This window comes from Emydura macquarii, unplaced genomic scaffold, assembly GCF_026122565.2.
Source record: "Emydura macquarii macquarii isolate MOO-44397 ecotype Brisbane River unplaced genomic scaffold, CSIRO-AGI_Emac_v2 contig_18, whole genome shotgun sequence".
In the NCBI taxonomy this organism is placed as follows: domain Eukaryota; kingdom Metazoa; phylum Chordata; order Testudines; family Chelidae; genus Emydura; species Emydura macquarii.
Window position 1 is genome coordinate 9,053,288 of NW_027130155.1, and position 15,044 is coordinate 9,068,331.

The 15,044-nt window shown below is 42.0% G+C and overlaps 1 long non-coding RNA gene across 2 annotated transcripts in view; it reads right to left on the bottom strand.

Annotated features, from left to right (window-relative positions):
- The window catches only part of LOC137158374 (uncharacterized), a 174,251-nt gene extending 159,556 nt beyond the window's left edge, over positions 1–14,695 (bottom strand). For both annotated transcript variants that reach the window (XR_010921411.1, XR_010921424.1), the window contains exon 1: positions 14,606–14,695. This is a non-coding gene — a long non-coding RNA (uncharacterized lncRNA). The remainder of the gene's footprint in view (positions 1–14,605) is intronic.
- Positions 14,696–15,044: the final 349 nt, after the last annotated feature.

The window sequence follows — 15,044 nt, forward strand, 5'->3', positions numbered from 1 at the left end:
CATTTTGCATAATAGTAAAACAGTTCTAGAGATTACTAGCATTTGCTGTTAGACAGTTGCACTGTTTTAAATGGAGGCCAAAATTGTGTGAAACTAAGTAGGCTGATAAAATCTTCTAATTTGAGATAACTAGCCATGATGTATTTGTGCAAAGTCCGTACAGCAAGGTTTGACATAATCCAAGGAAGCAATGGTCCTGAAAAATGAGTGAATTAAGCCACAGCCTTAATAATCAAACCATTTCCAGTGACGTGACTGCCCCAGTCCCTGGTTTGTAGAGAATGGTATGGTCTAGTTGTCCAAATTCAGGGGCTCCTGCCCCTTCGTCCTGATTTTTAATCCCAGTTCTAACGATTCCCTCTTTGGAATTTGGCAAATCACAAACTCTCTGCCTCAGTTTCCCTGCCTATAAAATGTGCCTACTAATACTGACTCACCTACCTTAACTGTGCCATGTAAGCATGGCCCTGCACTCAAGTTAGTGTGGAGCTGCACCCCACAGAGAAAGCACTGTGAGGAATTCTGTCTGGAGAATTCATCCATGAACTCAGGGGTGCAGGAGGAGTGCACCTGCAGCCACTACCCTTTTGTGTGTGAAGCATAGTTGCTGTCCTGAGCTGGATCTGCTCTGCTCCCCATCCTTCCTCATCCCCATGTGGGTTCTGTGTGCCCTGGAGGTGCATGGAATGACCATTCTCTGCACTGTGAGAGGCAAGGCTCCCTGCTCCCTGCCCCCTCTCTCTTTTCTGCAGTGGCCAGTAAAGTCTGACCTAGAGGCAGAGTTAATGTTTGCAAGTGTCACGCCTTTAGTGACAAGGCTCAGGTTTGGAAGAAGAGCTTTACACATTCTTTGAATGCTAACTTTCCTCCCAGTGCCCAGCTACATACTGATCTCTCAACACAGCACCACACACACTGCTCCCAGTCCCCCAGGAGTCCACTGGATTGTGTCTGCATCCTATTTTCAAAGGGGTTGCTCCCAATTCTAACTATATAATTTATGGAGCTACTAACAAAACCCAACAGCAAACAACTATTCAAGTAACATTCAAAATTATTACTGAATATAAATAATTACTAATAATAGTAAATAAATATCATAAATGGATTCCTATTTATGCTCTTCTCAGGACACACAGAACCATAAGCAACTGTTTTACCCCACTGTCTCTGCAAGGGAGCGCTTTGCTGGAGCGTAAACTGTGTGCCAGCTTCCTGCCATACTAGTCTGTCGACCTCACCAGCAAACTCCTCAAGTCTCTGGCAGGCTTAACCTTGTGTCACAGGTAACAATCAGTGAACTCCAGTCCCCAAGCTCCCACAGAAATTACTACATTTGCTGCCTCCAAAGAGACAGTGCACACACCAGCCAGTTGGTTTAGCTGAGGACTCACACTTTAGTTCAATATAAAAGCACTGAGCTGGTTTAATAGTAAAACTCAGAATAAGTTTATTAATAAAGAAGAGATTTAAGTGAACTAAGCAGAGTTAACAGAAACAACACAAAACAACAAAAATCACCCTTTTTCGTACCTAAAACTTGATTCTGGCAAGGCAGGTCTTTGTCTAACATGGTTTCTCACATCAAGTTAACAGCATCTCCAGCCCTGTAGGCAAGAGGATTCAATGTCCACAGAATCAGAGGGTTCTGTACCTTTTGTTCCCTAAGTGATGGATAACTAGAATGTCTTTTTGTCCCTCCACACCAATTTTTATATGATACCTTACTTGATACTCTTTTATAGTAAAATCATATTGTATACAATCAGTTGATTCAATTGCTTATTCTTTGAAGTTCAGACCCTCTTTTCTCCTCCTGCAGTGTCTGGACCCTGACTGGCACATATTTCTAAAACTATCTCTTCCAGTGCCCCCACATGCTCATCCAGTTGAAATAAATTTCTCAACATTCAGCTGCTATTCTAGTCAATAGATGCAGTAATTTTAGTTATTTAGATTCTAAGTACACTAATAAAATAAAACTGTATATACTACTGTGTTCCATAGTGCTTCTATTTTTTCTAAAACGCAGCTTAGCCTGACTATTCTCACCAAACTATAGACTTGTAAAAGTCAGTGTGACATTGTGTGCCTGAGAACACCACCCCAGAAACTCCACGTTCACCAGTTCATGTAATTATGATACATTCTATACAAGGAACACCTTGTTTGGTATTTTTTTTAAGTCTTGATCTGCTAAACATCAATATCCTGTATGTGCTACAATAGTATGTGAAGTTATAAAACATGGTTGTAAATGTACTAGAACATGTGGTGAGGTGGGAAACACCTAAACAACAATGAAGTGGCCAGGTTTGCTAATGGCCCATCAAGGAGGAGCTTCTCTCTCAACCAACAGCCCTAGAGACTTCACCAAGAAAGCACTTACACAATGAGATACTGATTGACCAATGGGGTACAGCCCCGACATCACATGCATGGACTATTCTAGCAAGCTGGAATGGACTATAGAAGAAGGGGAATGACACCATAGTTTGGCTTCACTCCCATCCAACTGAACACCTGAAGGGTCATCTGGAAGACAAAAGGACTTGGAAAGTGGGGAGGGGAGTTCCAGACAAGGAAGGTTGCCCAGTCTATGTTTAAGAAACTGCTTGTACCAGCTAACAAGGGTGAGACATTGCTAATTCAAGAGCTTGTTAATGTGCAGAATTTAGACTGCGACCTTATGTTTATTTCATTTGGTAACTTCTTTTAATCTCTTTACACTTGACACTTATAATCACTTAAAATCCATTCTGTAGTTAAACTTGTTTAATGTTTTATCTTGACTGGTGTGTCTTTGAGTGAAGTGTTTAGACAAACTGCTCAGTAAAAAGAGGGTGCACATTCCTTCTACTTTAAGGAAAGAGTGGACTAAATAACAATCTCCACTGGTCAGGCTTTTTGACCAGGGTGTATGTTATTGTTGTGTGATGTTGGGCTGAGGAGCCAACTGGAGTTTCTCTATTGTTGGTTCGTGAGTGGCTGGAAAACACACACTGAGCTGAGCTGGGTGTAGTTCGTGCCTGTGGAGGGCTATGTAAGTGCAATACCTTCAAGGGGTTTGTGGCTTCTCAGAGCATCAGAGAGAGTGCCCAAGCTGGTCAAACAGAGGTCTCAGTGATATCTCAGTTCCCAGACAGTAGCCTGGGGGTTCTGCATACTGTCAATCAGCTGTTCTAAATAACGATCTATCTCCTTTGTTCATTGTATTCTAGCTTGATTGTCTTTGAGGTTTTTCTACAGATGGTAGCACTTCTTGTACTGATATACTTTTGTCTCCTGAGGACACTGGCTGACCTGTGGCTGCCTCAAAATGTTTTAAAACAGAGTTACCGGCATGAAGTTTAAAGGGCAGAAGGCCTCACGCCCTTTGGAGATGGTTGTGTATGGCTGAAGCCAGTAATGAACTCTCTTGCTTCAGGATTCAGTGGTGTTCTTGTTTCTCCGTGTAAAATATTCTGTCTTGTATCAACAGGGTGGTCAACTGATTAAGCTGGCACGATTCCAAAATCCTCATCCTAAGCTTTCAGAGTCCTCGGGACCATTCTTTGAAAGAATACATCTTACCAAGCCCCTGGAAGGGTGCTTCCCAGCACAGATAAATAGACACATACTAGATCTGCATGAGCTAGCATGTTAAAAATGGTAGTGTGGCCACAGAATTGCAGATGACTGCTTAGACTAGCTGCCCTACTATGTAACCCAGGGATCAGGATGGACTGTATTCAGGTGGCTAACCCAAGCCGGCACCTGTGCTGCTGCGGCCACACTGTTATTTTTAGCATACTAGCTTGAGCACAGCATGTCTCTCTACCACTGTTGGGAAGCACCCTCCCAGTGCAGTATAGGCATAAACACACTAAAAGCGCATTAGCAATAGAACTGGTTGAACACTTTTCAGTGGAGCATTTTCCTTTAGAAAAAAACAAAACAAAAAACCTTTTTATTACAACTGAAATGCTTCCCAGGAATGTGTTAATTTCAACCATTTTCAATAGGAAATAACCGAAACAAGTCATTACAACTTTCTCATTACACTTCAATAAGATTGAAGTATTTTGTTTCAATAACATGTAGTTGTTTAGTTTTGACTATCAGTTAGAGTAATGTGTTCTGACTTTTTGGGAGGGGGATTTTCATTTTGCAAAATCTCATTTTGATTCCAAATGAAAGCATGAACATGTTTGACACGTCAAATTTTCTCATGCATGGAAATTCCAGCTTCCAACCAGCTCTAATTAGCAGGTCATCGTGTTCTTCTCCATAAAAAATTTAAACAAAACAAAAAGTTTCTTGTTTTAAAAAGGTTTTTCCCCTCTTTTTCTGACTTTGAACAAAATGATTTACTTGAAATTTTTCATTTTGAATCAATCCAAAAAAATGGGTTTGATTCTAATAGAATATAAACAATTTGTTCTTTAAGGGAGATTGTCTCCCTCCCTCGCCGCCTCCTCCTTTCCCCCAGGAAGAGAAATGTGTTTAATACAAAACATTGAATTTCAATTCCATTTGGTTAGGTAGGAAAATTATTTCAAATCAATTTGTTGAAAGATTGGAAACTTTCAAATGAGAAATATATATTTTGCAAAATAATTGTCATTCAAAATAGCCAATTTTTCAACCAGTTGTACTTTTAGTGGCAAACTCTCAGGCTTTATTATATCAACATTTTAGCTCTAATGAAGTTTCACAACACCTCTAAGAGGTATGAAAATTTTGTCACCCCATTTTACAGATGGCGAAATGTAAGCTAAGTGACTTGCCCCAGCCACACAATGAATTATTAGCAATGCATGGATTATAACACCGGTGCATCTGACTTCCAACACCCTGTTCATGTCCTCAGACTACACGCCCTGTAGTTGGCAGGAAGCCAAGTATCAATGCACAGAGCTGACTGGCAAAAGCTAGCCACATCTTTTTGCTGCAGGACCCAGATGAGAAGATACATCTTAGATCCATAATGTTCCCTCTCCCAAAGCCCACAGTGTAGCCTAAAGGAAGTGGGTTTAGGTGGCCAAGCCTGTGAGTAACTAATTCAGACAGTATGGTGATACTCACTACAAGATGTCCTGATAGGTTTGGTTTTCGGTTTCTTTGGTGGTGTTGTATAGTGGGAAGAGCAAAGTCTTGGTGGATCCAGGTCCAGTATAATCTTAATCCACTCCTGACTGTAGGCAGCTGGATTTCATTATGTGTAAGAGGCTTAAACCTACTTTAACTTCAGTGTCAAAAGTTCGTGTTCTAAGGAATGAACTTGCTGCAAGCACCAGCAATTATGCTGCAAAAGTTTCATCTTTTTTGGAGCTGCTTGTCTTCTCTCCTGTGTCAGTATTTTAAATTCAAATCTTAAAGCAGGTTTTAGAACAATATGAAGGGCTGAACTGGGGCCAGGTCTACACTTACCTGGAAATTCGGCGGCAGTGGATGGCAGTTACACAAGATACACAGAGTAGCTTGCGTAACTCCCATCGACTTTGTAACTCCTCTGTTACGCGGCATCTTCACTGCGCTGTGCCAATGGGAAATGCGTTCCTGTAAATGCAGCACTACGCCACTTGAGGGGTGGTTTTATTGTGTTGATTTATGAATCAATTGAGCAGGTCTTCAATGACTGCTCAATCGATCCAGATAGATCGATCTGACGGCAGCAAATTTGCAGCCATCAGTGATGACACACCTTGTGTATGTATGGACAGTGCCGCTAATCACTAACATGCTGCTAGATTCAAGCAGTTCTCAAACTTTTTTGCATTAGTGACCCCTTTCACATGGCAAGCCTCTGAGTGTGATCCACTGACCCGTGAGTGCACCCCATTACCCTAACACCCCATGGGCTCCCCAATCCCCCTTTGTCCCAATCCCTTCAAACTCTCCACTCTGCCTTTGCCCCAACCCCTTCACTGTGCCGCCTTCCCCCTAACACCAGCACCCCTCTCTTCTGCACCCACCTGGGGAAACTGACCTGCAAACACAGAGCAGCTGGCATTGCTGCTTGCTCCCCTGTTCAACACTGCTCCTCCATGCACCCCTAGAGGGTTGGAGGGAGGGAGTGAGGAGCAACACCAGAGCTCTCTGCATACAGGTCACTCTCTCCAGCTGGGTTGTGTAATGGGAGGGCAGGGAGCAGCAGCTCTTGATGCTTTCCTCACAGCACAGCCCTGCTGAGGAAAGTGACCTGGATGCAGAGAGGCTAGGTGTTGCTCCTCATCCCCCCCACCCTCCCAAGCCCCCTAGGTGGGGTGCAGAGGAACATTGAGCGGGTTGGTGAGCAGTATCTGTGTGTCACCGCTCACGCTCCTCCCCATGTTCATCTGCTGGGAGGAAGCCCGGAGGCTCACAGCCCTGCCCATGGACGGGCTTGGGGCTCACAGCTCGTGCTCCCCACCTAACCTCATCACAACCCCCAAGGGGTCACGACCCCCAGTTTGGGAACCAGTGTGCTAGAATTACTGTTATTTGGGGGAAATAAATCCAGCTCTGACTAGGTACATAGTTTTGGGGGTGTTTTCTTTTAAGGGGCCAGTGAGGCTCCTGGCTGGTGAAAAATGCTGTTAAAGATGCAGTGTCAAAGCATTTAGCTGCAGTTTGACTTTAAAAGGAATCGTGAAGCAAAATCCTTGTCTGCCCATCACTTTAAAGCTTTTCTTCATATTTTGGAACTGCATCAATAAACTTACACTACCCTTAGTTTTGTTTTAAGGCAAGAATGTTGCTCATAAGTTTGTACAGGGTAGCAAGGCCCTATACAGTGAATAGCTTATAGAGGTTAAAGCCCTGCAGAGAGCTGCAGCAGTTGTCCGGTAGGATTTCTGAGGAACCCACCCTTAGGAGGATGCGCCTGTCCTTAGCTGAACCCGATCACTTTGTTGTACAGAGGAATTTGGACTATAAGAGGTTGTTAGGAGTCCCTTTCTACACAGCCAGGATGGGAGTCCAGAGCACCATGGTGTGGAGATGTAGTTCAGTTTGTTGAGGGTATTACATTACAGTCTATATAAGTTATGGTAGTAAAGTAAAAGACAGAAGTTTCTGACATAGGCTTAATTAATGTTTTGTTTGTTGCCCACTGACAAGGGCCAGTCAGCCCGAAAACAGATTTGCAGATCCCTACTCTGTTTCTTGTCCCCTAATTAGATAATAATAGATCTATGGCAGGTGACTAAGTTTCCTTTATCGCCTCAAGTAAGGCTTTGTCTACACTAAGAAAAACAAGTCGACATAAGATATGTCGACTTTCAACCACCGCTATAATTACAATGGTGGCTGATGTCCATACTGCTCTCCTTGGGTCGGTGGAGTGCGTCCTCACCGGAAGCACTTCCACTGACCTAAGGGGCTGTGTGGGGAGCTGAGAGACCAGGAGCCCGTAGGCTCCCAGGTTCCCTATGGGCTTCCCCACACACACCCCCGTCCCAGCTGGGAGCCAGGCTGCAGCTCACAGCCAGGAACCAGCCACCCTAGTGGAGCAGTGAAATTGTCAAGAATGACAACCCTTCCACTGCTGTAAGGGGATGCAGTGTCTACACTGACACTGCATTGCTTTAACTATGCTGATAAAAGCCCTATACCTCTTATCGAGGTGGCTTTATTTTGTCAAAAAAACAGGGCAGTTTTGTCAGCAGGTGTGTGATTGCAGTGTGTACACCAGCATTTTGTTGACGAAAGCTGACTTTTGTCCACAAAACTCTCTACTATAGACCAGGCCTGAGACAATATCCAAAGCTTTTGGAAATTCCAAATAATTGGAAGTCATGGACTTTCCTTTACTTGCTCATAACCACTGTATCTAGAACCTATAACATATAAGATGTCATGGAAAGTCTTAAAAGAGTAAATTAGAGATAGATGGTAGACAGTGATACTCTACTTTTACAAAAGCCATGTTAGTTTGTCCCTACAAGTACAAGTAGGTTGAGGAGTCAACATACAGATCTGAACCTTGATTAGGTTTAGATTATGTTTAGGGCTTGACTGAATCAGGATTAGGTTATAGGTTCATGTTCAGTGGCTCTGATATTATGCGCGTTACTACCAGCAGATTTTGGCCATAAATAATGGAAACCATGATATCAGACTATTTTGCAATATTTTTCCCAATATTCTTGCAATATTTTGGGCTAATCTCACAAGAATCATGATCTCCTGAAATTTCAGTCATATCTGAAGCAGAATGGCAAATAAGTCTCACCCCCCCCCCAACTTCCCCCCCCCCCCGAGAACTAATTCAGATCCAAACTGCCCCATGCCCCCCCCCCCAAACAAAAAACAAAAACAAAAAAAAAACTTGCAAGGGTTTTGTCTTCCCATTTTGGCCCATCTTGGATTGTAACTGTTTTAATTTCCTTACCTGTTTTCCCCTGTGATACTAGACCGAAAAAGCCAAGCAACTTTGCAAGTTGCATGGCCCAACTCTGATCTTTCAAAATATATATCATAGGAAAATACAATGGTAGTGAGGGTCATTCCTTATAAGTAGACAAGAGCTTTGATATGCAAGTGTATTGTTGGTAGTTTGATGCTGTTTATGTATCTTGTTAGAGGTTAGCAATGTAGATAGACAGGAAAGCAGTTTATCACAGTTCTATTGATTAAGAGTTCAAAAGGAACATATGAACATTTAGATAGAACTTTGAATATAACAATACTATTGTTTTTCTTTCTCTTTGAAGTTTAAGTAGTCAATACCTGTAAATGGCCAATTACCTTGTGCTAATGTAACTAGTTACCAATGTGCACAGGACATAGGAGATGATACTTCAGAATCCCAAGTAATGATCTATTAATTGTGCAAGAAGACACCTGCTGTCAAGAAAATATCAGTCAGCCTGCATGGATCTATAAAAGATTCTAGTGGACTGATCCTTTTTATCTCAAATCTGTCCAAGCTCGTCAGGGGAAAGTTTGGATCACAAGATTGAGATCCCAGCATCAGCCTGGAATCACCCTGCTAATTCTCATGGAGGAATTTGAACAAACTCTGTACATGGACTATTTAGTCTTCATTTCTCTGGACTGGATTTCTAACAAAGAAAGTCTAAACAAGGACTGATGACCTCCAAGTTGTTTGGGTAATTTCAGAGATTTTGCAATTTAAGAACTTTGAAACTCAGTTATAATTTCTACGTTAAAACTAACCTAAGAGCTTTATTTTCATCTGTGTATGTATACTGACCTTTTAACCATTACTCTTTCCTTTTTTTAAAAATAAATATTAGTTTAGTTAATAAGCATTGGCTTTAAGCATGTATTTGGGTAAGATCTGAACTATTCATTGACCTGTGTGGCAATGTGTCCGATCCTTTGGGATTGGTAGAACTTTTTTTTACATATGATGGATAAAGATTTTCAGTAATCCCCATCATACTTGACTTGGCTGTCTGGGTGCAATTGGATAGTTTTAAGGGAACTGTGTTTTGTCTATTGAATGACCAGTGTAGGTTATTAGAACCTCTTTGTTGCTGGCTTGGTATATCTTATGGAAGAAAAGCCACCAGTATTTAGGGTTTTGCCTGCCCCATTCTTTGCAGCTTGCCTTTTTTAAGCTATGTCACACCCCCTCCAGCCATTACTGCTGTAAGGGAAACTATCACCAGTTTAGGATTCTCAGGATCATGCTTCTATCCTTTTAAAAAAAATTGGAAGTGGCATAAACGGGTATGCCAATTCTGAAGATCAAGACAAATTGTTTCATAACTGGCCCATATTTGCTAAAAGCTAGTTTTAAAGCCTGAAATCTCCAAGACCAGAGTAACCCTGTAGCTTGAAAGGCATTGCATCTCTCTGAAGCATGTGGGCATTGAAGTGACCTTGGTATTTCTGCCTTAAATGCCGGAGAGCAGAAGGCATGTCCAAAAAAGTTGAAGTCAGTCTCCAACTAAAAGTGCAGGTCTCAGCCCTTCACAGAACTATAGGATCTAGATGTGGAAAAAGGCCTATTGGGTCATCTATTTCATAAATTTTCTTGTGCAGCTTTTAGTCATTTTACAATTTGTTGGGGTTTTAGCCAGACTGGTTTTAAACGTGCCATGCAGTTGGGTTTCCACCATTTACCTTAGGTGATTATTTCACAGGTGTATAGATCTCTCTGACAAGCAGTGTTATGATATTGAGCCTAAATTTTTGCTCTTAAATTTCAACCTATTGCTTCTAGTTATACCTATATTTCAGCTAAACAAAACCCCTCTCCCTCTTTACACTCTTTAGATATTTAAAGTATGTTACATACCCACCTTCTTAATCAACACTTAGACAAGTTAAAATATGGTTAATTCAGATATGGCCTGAATCAAAGTTTGCTGAGGTTCATAGAAGGTTGGGGTGTAATCCAAAGGATGTCTTTCCATTTGCTTTATTACAAACTTTTGGGTGAGGTTTCTTGTAACTCAGATACACTGAAGAGCTGGAGCAAAGCCATGGATATACACCATATTTCCAGCAGTCTGTTTTGTTGCTGAACAAGATGACCCTCTCCACCAGCTTAACCCCTGGTGTTGTAAAAAAGGAACCTGAGCACTTTTACTACCACAAGTAGCCAGGGACTTGATTACATCTTAGCTAAATGGCAGCCTCCAGCACCAGGCCAGTACAGTATTGAGTCAGAGGGAAAAGTGCCACTTACTGAATCATCCGTCCTGCTTCCTGCAGGATGCAGTTATCTGTTAGGGATCATCCACCCCAGCACCAAGCAGGCCTGATATTGCTTAGCTGTGTCATAACTGAAAAGAGCACAAACAAAGGTGCTATAGCTGCAGCCCACATAAGGGATGCGATCAGAGTAGCAGTTTTTCCTGGTCTCTATCATTTACATTACTGTCAATAAAGACAGACACAATCTGACTGAACATTTTTATTTGTTTGGTGAAGCTATTTGGTTTTTTTTGCAGACAGTGGACTGATTATTTCCCCATGTTAATAATGGCTCCTATAGGCGGATAAGTGACAGCCTATCATTCCCATCACTGCCTTTCCTTCTCATAAGGATAAGGAATCTTTCCCCTTGGCATTGCTGGGAACACAGAATCATTTGCACAGTCTGAAGTATCTGATCAGTGTAAGGAGTCAGCAACAGCTTTTACAGCACCAAACCCTCTCTCCTGAGACCCACTATATTGTCATTTCACCAGCCACTATAGAGTCCTTTTGTGAAACTCTGAGAGCCTAATGCATCCCTCATGGAACACTACTGTAGAGGAGTAGAGACACTTTTACTACCACGAAGTAGCCAGGGACTTATGATTACATCTTAGCCAAATGACAGCACAGTGTTCTTATCCACACACCAATACAGCATTGAGTCAGGGATCAGAGCAGAGTTGGATTTGGCCTAGACTCTTTACTTTGCATTACTTTAAAAGCTACTTTACCCTTGTGTATAGCCATTAGAGGCAGGTGCCTCCTTTCCTAGTATTCAACCATTTCTCCACCTGCTATTTTCTCTTAATGCAGCCAACTAAGCTGCAGAAATGCCTGTGAAACAGATCAATAGATGCTCTCTCCTGCCCCTGCCAGTGTTAATTCAACTGCAGTCTTCACCACTTGCCTTTTGCATGTTTTTCGGTAGGGGAGTTGCCTAGTATTGCAGATTGTTTGGTGTCTGTGCTTGGGATCAATGGAAAATTTCTAACTTGAGACCACATACTTTATTTTCAAAGTTTACTCTAATCAGAGCCACAGTTATTGTGACTGATTTCAAAACCTCTCTCTTTACACTTATAAATCCCTCCTGCTCCCCATCACATGAAGCACTGATTCATGCCAGCTTCTCCTGGTTACAGTGAAAAAGGATGGAGTGCATGGGGATTACACAAGAAAGCCTGAAAAATAAGCTGGAGCCTTTCATCCCCATCAAAAAATGAAATATGATGCGAGAAGCCATGTTGACTATATCGCTTGACTTCTTTTCATCCTTCCCCACCAGAGTGCTACACACAGAGCTAGTCTTCCTTTCAGGAGATGTTAACCACCATTTTGAAACTGGTCCCCTTGTATGTTGCTTCTTCATTCATGTCCTTGTCTATTCTTCATGATCCCCCACACAATACTGCAGCTCAGGGCAGCTGCTCCTATCTCCTCTCACTTTCACCAGATTTACATGCCATTCACTACGGATTTGAGTGGAGTTGCTGTTGCTGGTGTAAATCAAGAGAAGAGAATGAGGTTATTCAGGCTCCTGAGAGGTGCCCAGCATGCTCAACTCCCATGGATGTCACTGAGAGTCCTCAGCAAGTGGCAGGAGTGCTCGGTGACTTGCAGGAATAAGCCCTAGAGAAGCACCTCCAAATTCAGTCACTGAAGCACTTGGAACATGGCACAGAACAAACAAGTACTCCCCTCCTCTTCTGGTGCAGCTACACTAGAACATTTTGTACAGCACCTAGTCCAAAGGGGGTCTGGTCCATGACTAAGGCCCTAGCTCTACAGTGATATAAATATTTTTATTTACCATGGGCTACTTCTGAAGTGCTTGTAACCTCTGCTAGTGTAATAGGGGCTCCCATCTGTGGGACTATCAAAATGAGGTAATAATTGTGTATCTTCATTTATTTAGGAGCTGTGGCTTCTATTCAACTGAATTGCTTTACCTTGAAGCTTCAACAGAGGGTGGCTCTAAAATATGGGTGGCCTCTATTAAATGAAGTTTTCCCCAGCAGTTTACTTGGTAGAGGTGCGGTGGCTTTACAAAGAGAGGCTGCAAAAATTGAGGAGGTTTCTCAAGGAAGATGTACATTATGGATTTTTGTAGCAGGAGCTCCTCAGGATTCTCCCATTCCTGCCACTCACCACTTCATTTCCCCAAAAATATTTTCAAAGGTCACCCAGCATGGCAACCCTCATTCAAGACAAAGGCAAGTAAATGGTTCCCTGTGAAACTTGTCACCAGTTCCAGGCAGCAGCCAGAGCATCCTCACTGGATTTTGAGAGTTCAGAGAGTTTGGGATAAAAGTAACTCAGAACAAATTGTAAATAGGACTTCTTAGCAGAAAAGACTCTCCAACAGAGAGAAAGGAGGTTGGCTCTTGACTATTAATTTATCCTAAGATCTCTGTTTCCATTGCCAACAATAGACATCACAACCAATGTACTAGTATTTCACTCTCGGCACAAAAGAGTTCGTTAAATTTTACTCTATTTGCATTAGAGTACTTTGCTATGAGATGAGAAAAGTTTGTTTTTAAATGTGAAAAGGATCCTGGACTCTATTCTGTTTCTTTGTCTTTTGCAGCTACTGTGACAGATTATTCTAATTACAAACTATTCACACTAAAATATATTAACTGAATTCTACAATATAACAGAGTACCCTGAATATTAATGGTATGTAGCCTTAGAGGAGGTGGAACACTTATTCTTGCTGTTCTGTAGTATTCAAGTGAGCAGGGCCTGACAAAATTCACCCTGGGGTACTTTAGAAACTATTGGAAGCAATCTTGGAACTACTGGTGATCATCTTTGAGAATTCACAGACGACAGGTAAGATCCCAGAAGACTGGAGAAGGGCAAATATAGCACCTGTCTTTAAAGAAGGGAACAAAGAGAATTCAAGAAGTTATAGACCAGTCAGCCTAACTTCAATACCTGGAAAGATACTGGAACAAATTATTAAACAAACAGTTTGTAAGTACCTAGAGGATGATTGTATGTAATAACCAACATGGATTTGTCAAAAACAAGTCAAGCCAAACCAGCCTAAATTTCCTTCTTTGACAGGGTTACCCACCAAGTGGATGAGGGGAAGCCGTGGACTTGATATATCTTGATTTTAGTAAGGCTTTTGACATAGTCCCATATGATATTATCCTAAGCAAACTAGGGCAATGTGATGTAGATGAAGTTGTTACCAGGAAGAATTTAGGGAGGTCAACCCTCAAAAACTACAGCTATGGTAGTTCGCTCTATTGGAATTTCCAAGGAAACAATCCTTCCTTGAAAGGACATGGATACAGCCCTCCAATCAAAATAGAATACATAACCTGTGATATTTCAAAAACAGATACCAAATTTATTTAGATGTGAATGGTTACATTAAGTAGAAAGAGATAGAAAACAAATGTGACATGTAACCATATCTCAGAATACAACTATTAGAAGATGTACGGTACAGAAAATAGTACTTAGACTACTAGAACATATACTGTATAAGACAAACTATAACTTAACTCTATAATACTTAACACTATTAATTTAACAATACATTAATTAATCTTATACATTAATACTTAACACTATTAAGGATTTGTAATATATTTATAATCCTCCAACAAGCGTTAGCTAGGCGGTTGCTGGATGGGTAGAGAGGAAGACTAACTCAGACCACAAGCATCCAGCTTTGACATGCAGACTCAGGTGGTCTTTACTTACACAGCCTTTAAAACATTCCTCTGTTCGTCAGGGAAGGTCCTTCTGTTCTGTCCAAAATTACTCAGAGCTACCTCAGGCTCAGACACAGAGCGGGGACTCAGTTAGCCCGGTTGTCTGTAAGCCCAGGATCACCTGTGTGGTTTCCTAGAAGGAAAACCCTGGCTTGGACATAAAGCAGGGACGCAGTTAGCCCAGTTGTCCAAAGCCTAAGGTGCACCTCTGCTTCAACGATGCTCACCACTGTTCAGGTGTTTTGGGGATGTCATGGTTCTTTTCTTCCAAGTGATTTCAGCTCTTCTTTAGCTGGTCAGCTCTCCTCCTCTTCACCTGATCTCAGCTCTCTACAAAGCTTAGCCTGCTGACAGTTGGCTATTTATAGCTATCAGAAAGTCAGACTAGTGTAGGGGAGGGGTGATGTTAGGAGGGAGTTCATCCAAAGGTCACCCTAGCTCAGCCAATCAGCTTAAGGACCACCTAATATGCTATTTAGGCCATACCTGCCATGTTAGTTTCTGATGTAAAAATGCTCTGAGCCAATCAATACTTAATATGTTAATTAGCTGTGCCTCCTATGCTAATGAGAAGGGTGGGACAGGGAGTTACCTGCCAGGGAAGGGGGGTTACGTCAGGAGTGAGAATGTCAAAATGGATAGGGGAGGGGCTAGGAGTGAGGAAGG